Below are 5213 nucleotides of genomic sequence, written 5' to 3' on the forward strand. Positions count from 1 at the left end.
GGGGAGGAGTTTAACAGCAACAAGAGCCTGCAGACACTGCATTCTGGAGGGCCAGCTTTGACCCCAGCAGTGGAAGAGTAGCCTGGAAAGGCTTCAGAGGACAAGTCTGAACCTTTCATTCTTCCTTCTGACTTCAAATACTTCCCTTGCCAGCTGAAATTAGATGAGCTAAATAAAGGCTTCTGCTAGGAGAACAGATCATTTCCAAAGTTGAGAGAGGCACAGCTTCCTGCTGACGACAGAAAACAAAAGGCCGTGAAGAGCTCTCTGTGATTGGGTAGCAGTGGAAATAGGACATGGTTTACCCCTTTATGGACAGGAAACTTGCTGCAGATCAGAATTGTATCCTCTTTCCTGGACACAGAAAGAATGTATAAATTAACAAAGGAAATGTTTATTTTTAAAGAAGGATAATGTTTAGTTCTATGTTTTCATATTTGATTTTTTCATATATATGTGTTAGAAATATAATGAACTATAGTTTCTCAATTTAGTTGAAACCATGAAGCATACAGTTTAGAATAGGTGTCTCTAAATTGTTCCTTTCATGCATTACCCATAATTACATTGAAATATAGTAACTAGTCATTTGGCTCAATAAAGCTTAATGGAGACAGTTAATGAAAATAGACTAGAAGCCAGAGATGATGGTAGATGCTTGAAGAAGATAATGACAAAGAACTATCTTGGGCTTATTCTTTAAGAGTACAGCCTCTTTCTGCTTTTCTTTTGAGGAATGCACATTAGTGATTTGGTAAACAGGGACTTCCTTAGTTTATAGCATCATCTCTGAGCTAAAAGAGTTTATTTGAAATAAGCATAATATTGCAGTAATTGATGGACTTCTGGAGCAACAGAGTGAGTTATAAGAGAGACCTTAGAGACCATCTGCTAGTCCATTCACTTCATTTTACAGGTGTGGGATCTGAGCTGAATTAAGGCAGGGGGTGGAGAGAAGAGGCCTGGGCAGGCCAGGCCACCTGGAATCTCATTCCAACCCTTACCAGGCACTGGCTGAGTAATTTTTGGCAGGTACTTCACCTCTCAGAGCTGCTGTCACTTACTTATACAATGATGGTGTGACTGGATAGATGATCTTAAGGTTTTAGAAGCATAAGGTCCTAAGTATGTATTGTTAGGCTTTGAAGGACTATGAAGGATTTATATAATCTTGATGTTCTTCAGTTATTGTCTGTATTTCTGGTATTATTATAGCAGCATTATATGTTAGAGAATTATAATGGGCTTTATTAACCTGTTTACTCTTTCTTGGTTATCTGAATAGAATCCTAAAACATCACAGAGTTTTGGATGTAGATTTTTTTTTAATGTTACACTCTTGCACATGCACCCACATGTACACCCCTACATATTCCAATAAAATAATATTTTAAAATGTATGCTCAGGGATCTGCCATTAAAATTGAGCAAATACTATGTGCATATGTTTATATGCATTTGCTTTTATTCCAACTGTTTAAATAAGAGTAATAACTATCCTAGCAAACATCACAAATTGGGGTTTTTTTCCCCTTTACAGCATTCAAATAATGAAATCACCAAATTCAATTCCCAATGTTTAAAAAAATACAGTTCTCAGAGGAGATAAAGTTTAAATGGACACTTCTAAATATGATTCTAATCATTACAATTAATGATTCTTTTAGCAGACGCATTTGACATCTAATTGAATGATGTTTTCTTCAAAGGTATCCTAGTTCACTTGGGAAGTTAATACTTATCTTAGTGATGCTGTCATCATTCACATTCTTTTTAAAACTCATCTTCTTAGAAATAACATTAAGGAACGCATAAGCAAATCACTTGTATTATCAAATTATACACTTTCAGCATCTGAAAGTATATTCTATTCACTTTTTCCACTACTCCTGCTTCTGGGTAACATTTAGCTATTTCCAAAAAGCAAAATCACCCCAGTAAGATGAAGAGTGGTTATTACTGAAGAGAGTAAAAAGAAGAATCCACAGAAAATTCCCAGAGAGACCTTACAAGAGAAAATGAACATGATCAGTCTTACTTTCCTTAATACTCTGAATAAGGGAACTTCATTTATAACTCCCATCTTTAGTATGGTTTAGAAAATTGAAAGATATGAGTTTTTAAAATACCTCTGAAAGAATCTGTCACTTTGTTCAGTGTCATTTGATATTGGAGTTGGCTCTTCTTTATTAGAATTAATTCATTAGAATTATAACTTAGGTTGCTAATAATTGGTGCAAAACAAACCCAGGAAAGTACCTGTTTTTCTCAAGATGCTTTGTTTTACTTTTAATACCCATTTTCTACTCTCCCAATAGAAAATTGGTGATTTTGATTCAAAACAACATAACCTTCCCCCAGGTCAGCAGTGATTCTGGCTTCAGTTGCGGGAGTGAGAGGACCTTTGGGCCGAGAGCCCAGAGGTATGGAAAGATCTGCATTCAGCTAAACAAATGAATGCTATAGACACATAAGGCCAAAATAATCTCCCATGATGAGGTTTTTCTGTGACCTCCAGGAGTCCTTGACTTTCTTAGTCTATTATCAGGGTCCTGTAGCAACTAACTTTAAGTTCAGGGATAAAAATTATGCACTTCTCAAATATACTGAATTAAGCAAATCATAGACTTCCTGGCAGAACAGAAAACTGTCAGATATTTAGAATGGAATCCTTGGTGAAACACTCAAGATTTGCAAAGCTGTTTTATGTTCCTCTCTAGAGACTAACTTTACCAATCCAAAATTAATCTTTTCATTTCCATACTGGTGATGTTCCTAAAGTTGGATGTGCTTAGGTTTCTTCAAGTGGAATGAATCTCAGATGGCTCCCATTTCAAAAAATCTGTACCAAGATCCTATTTCGATTTTCATGGGTTTCCTTTCACTAGGATGGGGGAGGGAGGCTCCTTGGGTAATGCTATCCTATGCAAACAAAGTTACCAAATGGTGGTAGTTGCTATAATGGAAGACACTTTCTCGGTTCCCATTTTGTCGCAGTGTCCTGAATTTACTCTTTTCCTGTGAATATTCTACTCTGCCCTATTGCACACCCCTTTGTCACGTGGATGTATGTTTACCATAGGTCTTTAACCTGTCCTCCCCAAGAAGATAAAGCAAACAGATGTACATGAAGCTATCTTATGCAGTAAAAATGTGAAATTTGAACATTGCTTCGCAAGTATTGTATAAATAACAAGTCTGTAAACAAATTTCTTATGTAAACTTACAGGGAAATAAAGACTTTTATCTGTTCAAATGAGAGCATGATGTTTAGAGATGTAAATAATTTAAAATAGCTGTTGTTTTCCTGAGTTGTAAACCCACTTTTGCTGAATGGATTTAAACACACTATTGAGTGACCAGAAAAGAAAAGGCGGACACATGTGAGAGACATACCGAGGACATTTTTATGAGTCATGGCACCTTAGAAAATAAAACCCCTTGTGGTCAAGTAGAACAAAGCCCCTATGGTATGACCAGACCTGGGATTGTAAAATAGAGTCCAGATTTGCAGCTGCCCTCCTTAAATTTAGTCTATAACATACCAAGGCCAAAGTAATTAAACATTCTAGATTAGTGAGGACAATTGTATGCCCAGTGAGAAATTGCTCTCATTTAATTGCCTCATAGGCTTGAGACATGCGGCATCACTGGCTAGTGTTGGCCCCCATCCAGTTGTGTGTTCTGCAGCTACCCAACATATGGCAGAACCAGATGCTTCTGTTTATTATCAAAGCCCAAAGGTCATGGAAATTCTTAGTGTGGTGCTCATCCCTTAATTCCTTAATTTGGGTCCCAAACTGAATATCGACTGATGCCACATTTCTGAGGTCTTATGAAGGGAATTTTGCTTTCTATTCACTAACTCCATGAGAAGGCTTTTCAGTACTCTTTATTTTCCATTTCTGGCAAGAATTATGTCTTTGATATTCCCCAAAGTGTTATTTATGACATGGAGAAAAGTAAAATTCTAATTCATTGGACGAAGGAATATCCAACCCAAAATTTAACTTCAGACTTTGATTCTTGTGTGTGTGTGTGTGTGTGTGTGTGTGTGTGCATGCGCGCGCGCGCGCATGCTCGGGATTGAACCCAGGGGCACTTAACCACTTCCCTGGCCCTTTTGATTTTTTGAGACAGGGTTTCACTAAGTTGCTTAGGTCCTCGATAAGTTGCTGAGACTGGCTTTGAACTTGTGATCTTCCTGCCTCAGGCCCCTGAGTTGCTGGGATTACAAAAGTATGCCACCATGCTGGGCTCAGATTTTCCTTCTTTAGAAAGTACTCTGATGACTCTCATTAGTCAGACAGATAAATGTCCAGAGTCATCACATCTCAAATCATCAGGCACTTTTGGGGACTCCTTGCTACTCCCTGAAGCATAAGAGGTTTTACTGAAATCTACATAACTTGGAGCCTCAAAATTGACTAATATGGAGTCACCTCTAGAGTCTCCCTTCTGTTTACAGTGATTAGAATCTCTCCTTCTCTTGATTACTCTGTTTCTTGTTCTACCATCAAAAGAATTCCTTAAGGAAATGTAAATGTCTGGGCTTCCCTTTATTCTCTCGCATTTCTTTAGCCTTCAGAGTGCCAGGCCTACAGAGTTGCAAAGGGAGGTTATTCTATGCCCTAGTCACACTGGAACCTGCTCTAAAAAGAATGAAAAGATTGAGGGACTAAGTCTTCTCAGGAAAAATCATTAAATGTACTTTTCCAGTTTTACAAAAAAAGATGGATGCTCAAAGACAGATAGGAAATAGCTTCTGTCCTTGTTTTGAAGGAGACTAATTTCCCCTTCACACTTGATATTATAGTGTTTTTGTGACTGAACTTTTAAAAATTGTTGGCATTTTAAGTATGGTTTATCCCCTTACTCACCACTGAAGGTCATAGAATATGCTCTGAGTTGGAAGTTTTGTTTTATTTGTTTGTTTTTGTACCCAGGATTGAACCCAGAGGCACTTTCAGCCACATTCCCAGTTCTTTTTATTTTTTTGAGATGGGGTCTCACTAAGTTGCTTAGGGCCTCACTAAGTGCTGTGGCTGGCTTTGAACTTCTGATCCTCCTATCTCATCCTCCTGAGCCTCTGGGATTACAGGTGTGTACCACCACACCCAGCCCCAAACTCACTTTTTAACAAATAGTTTTGATTCATTTTAAATTTCCTAAAACCACCAACTTTGTCAAAGTAGTGTACTCCCCCCCCCCCC

At 37.9% G+C, this 5213-nt stretch overlaps 1 protein-coding gene across 12 annotated transcripts in view; it reads left to right on the top strand.

Moving 5' to 3' along the window:
- Positions 1-5213, top strand: part of Aak1 (AP2 associated kinase 1) — a 165305-nt gene that overhangs the window by 150573 nt on the left and 9519 nt on the right. The window lies entirely within an intron of this gene.

The sequence above is a fragment of the Marmota marmota genome, unplaced genomic scaffold, assembly GCF_001458135.2.
Source record: "Marmota marmota marmota unplaced genomic scaffold, marMar, whole genome shotgun sequence".
In the NCBI taxonomy this organism is placed as follows: Eukaryota; Metazoa; Chordata; class Mammalia; order Rodentia; family Sciuridae; genus Marmota; species Marmota marmota.